A 12,286-nucleotide genomic window follows, 5' to 3' on the forward strand; every position below is an offset into this window, starting at 1 on the left:
CTCTGTAGAGCCATTTTGAGGTCCCTTGCCACTGTTTGTTGTTGCGTGTTGGCTTGTTGCAGCTGATCTTCCAGGTCACTGATTCTCTCTTCAGCTGTGGTCATTCTATTTTTTTTTTTAATTTATTTATTTATTGAATCACTGTGGGAAAAGTTACAGAGCTTTCGGGTTTAGGTCTCAGTCATGTAAATATCAAACACATTTCCCTTTACCAATATTTATTTTTAACCCCGAACCCCAATAGACCCCCACCTCCCACCCCTCCCAATTCTTGTGAGGCAGATGAGTTCTAGTTAATACTCTATCTACTTTGACTAGATAGATTGTTTCGATAGAAGATGCACAATTATTGTTTAGAGTTTACGACCCACCCCCCACAATCAGATACGCTGAAACAGCATTGTGAAATGATTTGCTTTCTACGACTTGGTTTAAGAATAAAATGATGTCACGCGGTTTTGGATTTCTGATGTTTTACTTATTAACCCTGGAAGTATTTCTATTAAAAGTTAGATAGTTAAGAGATTGGTTTCTGTGCCCTGGAGTCGTGGCCGTGCCAGAGAGCCGCTCGTGGGGGGCAGCTGGAGACCTCGGTGGGGCGTGGGGGACAGCCCACAAAGCCCCCCTTCCCATGAGGTCCCCGCCGCTTCCGCCGAGCCCGGCTCAAACCTGCTGTCCACAAGGCTCCCGTGCGGCCACCATCTTTCTTTCCAGAGAGGAGCGGTCGGGCTGGTCAACGCCCTTTCCCCTCCGGGCAGGCTTGGTGGCGCGGTTTAACACATAGTCCATTTGCTTTTCTGCTCCAAGCTGCTGGTTCTCTGTGCTAAGTCCTTGTGCCTCCGGGGCCGTGGACGTGCCGGAGAGCCGCTCGTGGGGGGCAGCTGGAGACCTCGGTGGGGTGTGGGGGACTGCCCACAAAGCCTCCCTTCCCATGAGGTCCCCGCCGCTTCCGCCGAGCCCGGCTCAAACCTGCTGTCCACAAGGCTCCCGTGCGGCCACCATCTTTCTTTCCAGAGAGGAGCGGTCGGGCTGGTCAACGCCCTTTCCCCTCCGGGCAGGCTTGGTGTCGCGGTTTAACACATAGTCCATTTGCTTTTCTGCTCCAAGCTGCTAGTTCTCTGTGCTAAGTCCTTGTGCCTCCGGGGCCATGGCCGTGCTGGAGAGCTGCTCGTGGGGGGCAGCTGGAGACCTCGGTGGGGCGTGGGGGATGGCCCACAAAGCCCCCCTTCCCATGAGGTCCCCGCCGCTTCCGCCGAGCCCAGCTCAAACCTGCTGTCCACAAGGCTCCCGTGCGGCCACCATCTTTCTTTCCAGAGAGGAGCGGGCGGGCCGGAGTGGTCATTCTATTTTTCAGAGAAGAAACTGAATTTCTCATTTCATCTATGGAATCTTTTAATCGTGACATTTCTGCCCTCATTTCTTCTCGTAATTTGTCGATTTTTTCTGTGGTGTTACTGGCTGTCTGTCTGACTGTTTCATTGAGTTGATTGAACATCTTGATGACTTCGTACCTGAATTCTATATCAGAGAGGTCCCTTAGGTGAGCTGTATTGTCGGAACGGTCTAGATTGTTTTCGTTGTTCTCCCCATGTGTTGGAGATTTTCTTTGTTTCTTCATATTGCTGAGTAGGTTGGGTTACTAGATTCCTTGGGGACTAGGTTCCTTAGTGTGGGAAAACAACCTGCGGCCGCGTTAGTGGCCGCCCGCCAGAAATTAAGCCAAGCACACTTTTGAGGCCACGCCCACTTTTGAGGAGGCCACGCCTCTACAGAACCCTGGGTTTGGGATGAGATGGGCGCCGCCGTCAGGTCAGGAGTGAAGAGGGCAGGGCAGACGCTCAAAACTGCTTCTCTTCAGGCATCTCGGGGGACACCTGGGGTCCTGCAGGGAAAGATGGAGGTCCCAGGGTCACGAGCCGGCAGCTGTTCTGACCGGCTCTCTCATACTCAGTGACTGAGTTCCAAAATCCTGAAGACATGCTTTGAGTTCTGGCGTCGGTGTGTCCGATGGCACCTCACCATCTTCTCCTGCCTGTTTTTCCAGAGGATCAGAGACCTCAAAAGCCAGCGGTCTGGGCAGGGCTTTGCAACTTGATGTGAGGAAGCAGATACTCCTTAGGAACCACTGGATATCGGGAAACAAGAAAAACAAATACGAGAGCAACCCCTGAGCTGGCGCGGTACTGCGGCTCAGGGTGGAGACGGGGAGGCGCGGGGCGCTCACGGGAGGCCACCCCCGACCTGCAGCAAGACAAAATCGGGCTTCAGAGTCCTGCTTCCTCGCTGGGGCTCTACTCCGTCCTTTACCCACGTGAACAATAACTCTCTGACCCGTTTCCAGGAAGAGAAGCACTAGGAAGAACCCCCCACTATGATCTTGTGTAGTTTATTTTTTTTTATTTATTTTTTTTTTTATTGAATCACCTTGGGAAAGGTTACAAAGCTTTCAGGTTTAGGTCTCAGTCATGCAAATATCAAACACATTTCCCTTTACCAATACTTTTTTTTTACCATGAAGAACCCCAATGAAACCCCACCCCCCACCCCTCCCAGTCCCTGTTGGGCAGATGAATTTTAGTTAACACTCTATCTGCTATGATTAGATTCATTGTTTCAATAAAAGATTCACCACTATTATTTAGAGTTTACCCCCCCCCCAAATCAGACATGCTGAAAAAGCATTGTGACGTGATTTGCTTTCTACAGCTGGGTTCAAGAATTAAATGTTGGTTTTGGATTTCTGCTATTTTACTTATTGACCCTGGAAGTATTTATACTGAAAGTCAGATAGTTAAGAAACTGGTTTCTGTGCTCTGGAGTTGTGGCCGTGCTGGAGAGCCGCTAGTGGGGGGCAACTGGTGGCCTCGGTAGGGCGTGAAGGGCGGACCAAAACGCCCGCTTCCCATGAGGTTTTAGTCGTCCCCACTCCCCCGGCTCATACCTGCTGTCCACAAGGCTCCCATGCGGCCGCCATCTTTCTTTCCAGAGAGGAGAAGGCGACTGGGGCAACACCCTTTCCCCTCCGGGCAGACATGATGGCCTGGATTAACGCATAGTCCTTTCACTTTTCTGCTCCAAGCTGCCAGGTTCTGCATTAAGTCCCTGTGCTTCTGGGGCTGTGGCCGTGCTGGAGAGCCGCTCGCGGGGGGCAACTGGTGACCTCGGTAGGGCGTGAAGGACGGACCGGAAGGCCCCCTTTCCATGAGGTTTTAGTCGCCCCCACACCCCCGGCTCATACCTGCTGTCCACAAGGCTCCCATGTGGCCGCCATCCTTCTTTCCAGAGAAGAGAGGGCGAATGGGGCAACACCCTTTCCCCTCTGGCAGACTTGATGGCCTGGATTAACGCATAGTCCTTTCACTTTTCTGCTCCAAGCTGCTGGGTTCTGCATTAAGTCCTTGTGCTTCTGGGGCTGTGGGCGTGCTGGAGAGCCGCTCGTGGGGGGCAACTGGTGGCCTCGGTAGGGTGTGAAGGACGGACCGGAACGCCCCCCTTCCCATGAGGTTTTAGTCACCCCGCTACCCCGGCTCATGCCTGCTGTCCACAAGGCTCCCATGTGGCCGCCATCTTTCTTTCCAGAGAGGAGAGGGCGAATGGGGCAACACCCTTTCCCCTCCAGCAGATTTGATGGCCTGGATTAACGCATAGTCCATTCACTTTTCTGCTCCAAGCTGCTGGGTTCTGCATTAAATCCTTGTGTTTCTGGGGCTGTGGCCGTGCTGGAGAGCCGCTCGTGGGGGGCAACTGGTGGCCACGGTAGGGCGTGAAGGACGGACCGGAACGCCCCCTTCCCATGAGGTTTTAGTCGCCCCCACACCCCCGGCTCATACCTGCTGTCCACAAGGCTCCCATGTGGCCGCCACCTTTCTTTCCAGAGGGAGGAGGGCGGAAGGGACCAACACCCTTTCCCCTCCGGGCAGACATGATGGCCTGGATTAACGCATAGTCCTTTCACTTTTCTGCTCCAAGCTGCCGGGTTCTGCATTAAGTCCCTGTGCTTCTGGGGCTGTGGGCGTGCTGGAGAGCCGCTCGCGGGGGGCAACTGGTGACCTCGGTAGGGCCTGAAGGACGGACCGGAAGGCCCCCTTCCCATGAGGTTTTAGTCACCCCCACACCCCCGGCTCATACCTGCTGTCCACAAGGCTCCCATGCGGCCGCCATCCTTCTTTCCAGAGAAGAGAGAGCGAATGGGATAACACCCTTTCCCCTCTGGCAGACTTGACCTGGATTAACGCATAGTCCGCTCACTTTTCTGCTCCAAGTTGCTGGGTTCTGCATTAAGTCCTTGTGCTTCTGGGGCTGTGGGCGTGCTGGAGAGCCGCTTGTGGGGGGCAACTGGTGGCCTCGGTAGGGTGTGAAGGATGGACCGGAACGCCCCCCTTCCCATGAGGTTTTAGTCGCCCCCGCTCCCCCGGCTCATACCTGCTGTCCACAAGGCTCCCATGTGGCCGCCATCTTTCTTTCCAGAGAGGAGAGGGCGAATGGGGCAACACCCTTTCCTCTCCAGCAGATTTGATGGCCTGGATTAACGCATAGTCCGTTCACTTTTCTGCTCCAAGCTGTTGGGTTCTGCATTAAATCCTTGTGTTTCTGGGGCTGTGGCCGTGCTGGAGAGCCGCTCATGGGGGGCAACTGGTGGCCTCAGTAGGGCGTGAAGGACGGACCGGAACGCCCCCCTTCCCATGAGGTTTTAGTCGCCCCCACACCCCCGGCTCATACCTGCTGTCCACAAGGCTCCCATGTGGCCGCCACCTTTCTTTCCAGAGGGAGGAGGGCGGAAGGGACCAACACCCTTTCCCCTCCGGGCAGACATGATGGCCTGGATTAACGCATAGTCCATTCACTTTTCTGCTCCAAGCTGCTGGGTTCTGCATTAAGTCCTTGTGCTTCTGGGGCTGTGGGCGTGCTGGAGAGCCGCTCGCGGGGGGCAACTGGTGACCTCGGTAGGGCGTGAAGGACGGACCGGAACACCCCCCTTCGCATGAGGTTTTAGTCGCTCCCGCTCCCCCGGCTCATGCCTGCTGTCCACAAGGCTCCCATGCGGCCGCCATCCTTCTTTCCAGAGAAGAGAGGGCGAATGGGGCAACACCCTTTCCCCTCTGGCAGACTTGATGGCCTGGATTAACGCATAGTCTGTTCACTTTTCTGCTCCAAGCTGTTGGGTTCTGCATTAAATCCTTGTATTTCTGGGGCTGTGGCCGTGCTGGAGAGCCGCTCGTGGGGGGCAACTCGTGGCCTCGGTAGGGCGTGAAGGACGGACCGGAACGCCCCCCGTCCCATGAGGTTTTAGTCGCCCCCACACCCCTGGCTCATACCTGCTGTCCACAAGGCTCCCATGTGGCCGCCACCTTTCTTTCCAGAGGGAGGAGGGCGGAAGGGACCAACACCCTTTCCCCTCTGGCAGACTTGATGGCCTGGGTTAACACATAACCCGTTCACTTTTCTGCTCCAAGCTGCTGGATTATGCATTAAGTACTTGTGTTTCTGGGGCTGTGGCCATGCTCAAAGCTTAACTATGATTTTCAGAGAGAAACGTTAGATGGTTTACTTCCCATGGATCACTTTGTATATAGAGATGTCGCGTGGGCGCGTAAGCGGCCGCGCGGTTTTGAGGAAAAGTCCTAGTTCCCGCATACTCAAGCTGTGCTTGTAGAGGTTTCTGGTCACCGGGGTTCCATCTGGGGGAGGCAGGATGCAGTACCTACCCCATCTGGGACTTCCCGATGATCTCGGCTCTTTTTGGAACATGTTTTTTTTTTTTTTTCCTTCGGGATCTGTGGATCCTGCCCTCCATGTAGTCCTTCTCTTCGGCTAAATGCTGTCAAGATGGTGCTGGGGGGCGGGCTGTGGGCGTGACTTCCGGAATCTGAGGTTACCTGGGAGGTGTAGTCCCGGCATTTTTGAGGAAAAGTCCTAGTTCCCGCATACTCGAGCTGTGCTTGTAGAGGTTTCTGGTCACCGGGGTTCCATCTGGGGGAGGCAGGATGCGGTACCTACCCCATCTGGGACTTCCCGATGATCTCGGCTCTTTTTGGAACCTGTTTTTTTTTTTTTCCTTCGGGATCTGTGGATCCCGCCCTCCATGTAGACCTTCTCTTCGGCTAAATCGTGTAGTTTATTTTTAAAATAAAAATAGGACGTCATTATTTTCCTTTTTGCTTTAATAAAAATAATATATTATGAAAACTGTTAAATCAATAAATACATTACAAAATAAAAATCAACTATCTTATTTGTAACAATCACTTGTATCACTTGTCACCCCGTTGAACTTCGATTTGCTTGAGTGGGCACCAGTAAAGTCTTCGTTCGCCCCTGTTGCGTGCGAGTGGAGGACTGGGCCACCTCCACCCAGATCCCCCATCTTCCAGTAGGTAGGCATTGCACCCATTACACCCATTACACTCATTACGCAGTGTTACCCAATGGCATCTGCTCGCTCCAGGAACACAAAGAGCCTCAAACCGTTTGTTCAGGATTTTGACGAAGTCTAACCATCTCATAGGTGAGTGGTCATGCATCCTTTGGATTTGTAACAATAAAATTTATCACTGTCACTGTCCTCCTGTTTTTCATTGATTTTCTCAAGCTGGCCCAGTAACGTTTCCATTGTGAGACTTTGTTGTTACTGTGTTTGGCATATCGAATACGTCATAGGTAGCTTGCCAGGGTTTGCCGTGCGGGCGAGATACTTTTGGTAGCTTGCCGGGCTCTCTGAGAGGGGCAGAGGAATAGAACTCGAGTTGGCCATGTTGGCTGCATGCAAGGCAAATGCCCTACCTGCTGTGCTATCGCTCCAGCCCAATAAAATTTATAATTATAAAATAAAGCATTACAGTAATGGTCTTTATTGTAGTATATACAGTTATATACAGTATATATAGTTCAGACGAGCCTCACACATGAATGAACTGGCAGAGGAACCCAGGCATGCGGGACCCGAGGCTAAGATCTCCAAGCCTGCTCGGATCGGGACTGGGCCTCCTCCACCCAGATCCCCCATCTTTCAGTAGGTAGGCATTACACCCACCAGCTGCCCCTGGCACCGTGTTATCCCATCAAAGGCCAAGACCCAGATACTGTAAAACCCAGGTCCTGGAAGAGCACAGCTGCAAATGTTACCATGAGACCTCTTATTATCTAGTTCTTACTCTTGGAGTACCCAGCAGGCTACCGAGAGTATCCTGCCCACACAGCAGAGTCTGGAAAACTCCCCATGGCATATTCAATATGTCAAAATCCAATAACCATTGTTTTTTGGGTCTCATTCCCCTGACCCTGAAAGAGCCTCGAATGTGGCACTTTCTAAAATCTCAGGGGGTAGAACGAAGGATATGTTACTGGTGCCTGCGCAAGGAAATTGATGAACAACAGAATGACAGTGATACAGTGACAGTAATACAGTTAAATTTTTCTATAGTCAGTCAAATAAAAAACTATATAAAACTTTAGTGGTCATTATTTGAAAGAAGTTAATGTAAGAAACATGTCTATATGGGGCCACATCTGGCATTGCTCAGGGGTAATTCTTGGCTCTGCACTCAGTGATTACTCCAGGTGGTACTCAGACGACAATATGAGATGCTTAAGGTTGAGCTCAGGTGGGTTGCATGTAAGGCAAGGGCCTAACTACTGTACTATACTTGGGTTTTTGTGGGTAGAATGGAGGTTGACCAATAAATATCATTGAAAAAGTTTTATTGTGAGACAGATTGAATTGCGGAAAATAGACTCATCCTTCCATGTTTTTTCATATCTAATAAAAGCTATGGAAAAACATCTCTGAAAAATTGCCCCGACTCAGGAATATTTGCACTGGTAATTGTTAGGCTCTACTGAGAGTCCATGAATATTTAGGCCGCTCTTTTGCACACTGGGTGACTGTGGGTTAAGGCAGGACTAAAATGGTTAATGTTAACTAAAAACACAATAGCTGGTAATAAATACAAAGCTGGAATTTCTAGTGATCAGGACAGATAGGGTAAAATAATAAAGCAACCATTTTGATACTGCTTTTTCCTAACCAAGGCAGGTAGGGAGAGATTTTCGCAATGAGCCATAAGAAAGATTTTAAACCAAGATTTTATTAAAATAAATCACTCTGCCACTAACCCTAAAATAATTGAAAACATGAGGGCCAAATACTCTTTGTGTGCACAGCTGAGCTCTATGTATGGGGAAAGTGTGGGAGAAAAACTTATGAAGCCAACTGTGGAAAAACATGTGGGCTGCTTCCCATTCTAAGGGGTGGTTGCACATGTCTCAGGCAGAGGTGTTTCTCTCTCCCTTCTGGAGAAGGCCATGTTTGCTCTCTTTTTTTTTTTAACTTTTTGGATCATACTGGAATGCACAGGGATTATTCCTGACTCATACACTCAGGAATTATTCCTGGTGGTGCTCGTGGGACCACGTGGGATGCTGGGAATCGAACCCAGGTCGGCCACATGCAAGGCAAATGTCGTATCCACTGTGCTATCACTCCAGTCCCCATGTTAGCTCTTGATCACACTATTCGCTCTATTTCCTATTTCAGACTCTCTAAATAAACTGTTTTTACTTCACTATTTGTCTCCTCTTGAAGTTTTTTTTATGTGAAGCAAACCTTAAGTAGCATAACTATAAATAAAGACTGATTTTCCTTTTCTGCAAAGAGCAATTCCTAACTCTATGAATTCCACAATTATCTGAGATATCTGGTGTCAGGGACAATTTCCCATTCTGTGCAGTGCAATTTGACAGCTGCTGTGTAGAGAAGGTGAGATATAAGGTCTATACCAGGCAAGTGCTCAAGAATATTATCAGACCTAAATGCCTCCGGATACATATTTTTTTAAATTTGGTTTTATTTTGGTAGAATGACACCTCACAATGTTCAAGTTTTAGACCTTGTTTTATGCTCAGATTGATTGTTCAGAACAGTGCTGGGATAGGGGGAGAAAGGCATGTGATTCAAAAGATCTTACTTGGGCCTTCCTTCTGAAAATCATACACCTCAGCCAGCAATTCTCCAAGTGCATGATACAGGATGGTGGTGAGATGGATTGGTAGCCTGGTAGCTTTGCACTCAACTCTGTGATCTTTCTGTTTACTGGTTTTTGTTTTATTTGGGGTTATAGGCCACACCCTAAGTAAGAGCTAGGGGCTCACTCTTGGATGTAGTCTCAGGGATCCCTCCTGGCTGTGCTTGGGAAAATTAGGGGGATCAGGACTCCAACCCAGGTGAGTCTTGTGAAAAGAAAGTGCCCTACCCATTGTATGAACCCTCCAATCCCTGTTTATTCTCTCAACAAAATAAATTTCTAGGGGTGCAGTGAGTAATTCTTTTTCTGAAAATGGGGCTGGAGGGCACATGATTTTGGGAAACTAGTTCCAGCTCTTTAAACCATCTTCTGAATCTGCAGGATATATATTACCACAGGAGAGAAAATGAAACATGAGATGTACTTTCTCATGCAAAATGACTATTTTCAATCTAGTATTAATATTTTGCTGTTCATAATATAGTTTGGATATATTATTTTATAAAAATTATGATAAAATCTCTTTAAAAACTCTGAAATTACTAATGCTTGGTAATTCTCCTAAAGAAATAGACTTCAAGAAAAATGGTAATCATTGACCAAGTTTAGACATTAAAAAAAAATCTTAGCTTTTATCTCCTGATTTTCTGAGTCGCTTCTTCAATCCTTTCATTTTTGTGGTTTATGTTTTGCTTTAGTCTTGCTTCTGCATAGAAATCCTATAATGAGTTGTACCAAAAGTACCAGTAGAGATTATTTTTTCTTTCTTTGATTTTAAGGGCTTTGGGTATTTTCACTGATAAATTCCAAAACCATATGTCTTCTGTAGTCAGATGTGTCCTCCCCAGAACCAAATCTAATGAGAGTCTTATCACTTTCAATTCAATCCGTGGCATTTAACAATCACATTTTTTTCAACAGCAACTTGTAATTTCTAAAGAAAATCTTCCAGTTTATTGCAGCCAAGTGTAAAACTCTAAACTAGTTTATTACTCTAAACCAGCCAGGTGGTTATTTAATACTGTGGGCCCTTTGAAGATATAAGCAAACTCTTTTGGCCTGCTATCAAATCTTCTGTTACATCAAAATCAGCACCAGCAACTATTAATATGTGTTTTATACTATCGGATATTACCCTTCTTCTCTTTTACAGAGACAAACTTCTCAACACCTAATTCAATCATATCCAGCACGTGGCAGCATACATCAGATGTATTATCAGATTATTTGGGAATAAACATTAAAAAATAATTGAACTTTTTTGTAAAGAATTGTAATGCTTTTTGTTTTGTTTTTGTTTGGAGGCTATACCTGACATTGCTCAAAGCATACAGCTGACTGCACTCGGTGATCATCATACTGGAATTTTGCGAACCATAATGCAGTACCAAAGATCATCAAATCCAGGTTCCATGGCAAGTACCTTAATCTCTGTACTATATCTCTGGTCCCAATAATTTTTTTAATACAGAACAGCACATATGTATATATATATATATAAACATAAAAAAGGAAAACATTGTTTTTGTATATATGTTGTTTAATATATTTATGTATATATTATGATTAAATATGCATATATTTTTTCTTTTCAGCACATATCTTTCTCTAAGTTAATGTGTCATGATTAAAATTGCATTTACACTTTAGTAAGTATGACATATTAATATTTTCATTGTGCTCTGGTTCTTTTCGTAAGATAGTTTATGCTTTTCATTTGAGGCAATATGACTCAATTCATTGCATCCATGATTAATAAAACATGTTGCAGGATCCTCATATACTTAAATAAGAATTATCATATAATCTAGCTATTATACTGATCTATATTTAATGGAAATAAAATTATAATCCTAAAGAGATATTAACATCTCCATGTTAATTTTAGCATTCATACATTTATCTATGTACATATATATATATTTACGATGCTATAAATGACTTTGGAGGAAATTATATTGTGTAATTCTAGACAAACAGAAAGGCATTATAAACATAGAGCATATACTAGTTACTAGAAATGGAGAATGTGAAGAAATAATGGTAAGGTAAAGGTAAAGGCCCTCCCGTTGATCATCGATTTGCTCGAGCGGGCCCAGTAACGTCTCCATTGGAGACTTTGTTGTTATTGTGTTTGGCATATCCAATACGTCACGGGGAGCTTGCCAGGCTCTGCTGTGCGGGCAAGATACTCTCCGTAGCTTGCCGGGCTCTCCGAGAGGGGCAGAGGAATCGAACTCGGGTCGGCCATGTTGGCTGCGTGCAAGGCAAACGCCCTACCGCTATGCTATCACTATGTATTTTTGTTCTCAAATGAATAAACTGTTGAGCCATAATGCACAGGATTATAATAAAAGGTAAAAACAATGTATGTGTACTTAAAATTTCCTAAGAAAATAGATTTTAGGTGTTTTTTTTTTAAATTTTTATTAGTGAAACACCATGAGGTTCAGTTGTAGACTTACAAATTTTTGTACTTAGGTTTCAGTTATACAATGATCGAATACCCATTCTTCCACCAGTGCCCATTCTCCACCACCACTAATCCCAGTATCTCTCCCACTCCCCATCCCCCCTCATCCCACCCTGCCTCTGTGGCAGGGAACTCCCTTTTGTTCTTTCTTTCCTTTTGGGTGCTGTGGTTTGCAAAAGAGGAATTGAGTGGCAATCATGTTTGGTCTATAGTGTACTTTCAGCATTCATCTCCCCTCCTGGGCGGATCTTCCAAACACCCTTTTCTTGGTGATCCCTTCTCTATCTGAGCTGCCTTTACCCCTAGAGTGTGAGGCTGGCCTCCAAGCTGGAGTAAACCTCTTGGTATTTATCTTGGCTATTTGTGGGTGTTACCACTCCTGGGAATATACCCCAGAGAGGCAAAAAATTATAGTCCAAGTGACATCTGCACTTGTTTGTTCATTGCAGCACTGTTTACAATAGCTAGAATCTGGAAAAAACCCAAGTGTCTGAGAACAGATGACTGGTTAAAGAAACTTTGGCACATCTACACAATGGAGTACTATGTAGCTGTAAGAAAGGATGAAGTCATGACATTTACATACAAGTGGTACTACATGGAAAGTATCATGCTAAGCAAAATGAGTCAGAAATAGGGGGACAGACAGAAAGATTGCATTCATCTGGGGAACATAACATAACAAAATAGGATTTTAGGTGTTTTAATAAGACAAAGAAAAAAAGTAACTATAAGAGAATAGGTTTAATTGTTTGTGCTGATCTTTTTAGATGTGTATATGTATGCATATATA

At 46.5% G+C, this 12,286-nt stretch overlaps 1 pseudogene; it reads right to left on the reverse strand.

Moving 5' to 3' along the window:
- Positions 1-6,041: 6,041 nt before the first annotated feature.
- LOC130025464 (ribosome production factor 2 homolog) lies at positions 6,042-10,243 on the reverse strand (annotated as a pseudogene).
- Positions 10,244-12,286: the final 2,043 nt, after the last annotated feature.

The sequence above is a fragment of the Sorex fumeus genome, unplaced genomic scaffold (genome assembly GCF_029834395.1).
Source record: "Sorex fumeus unplaced genomic scaffold, SorFum_2.1 ptg000030l, whole genome shotgun sequence".
Lineage (NCBI taxonomy): Eukaryota > Metazoa > Chordata > Mammalia > Eulipotyphla > Soricidae > Sorex > Sorex fumeus.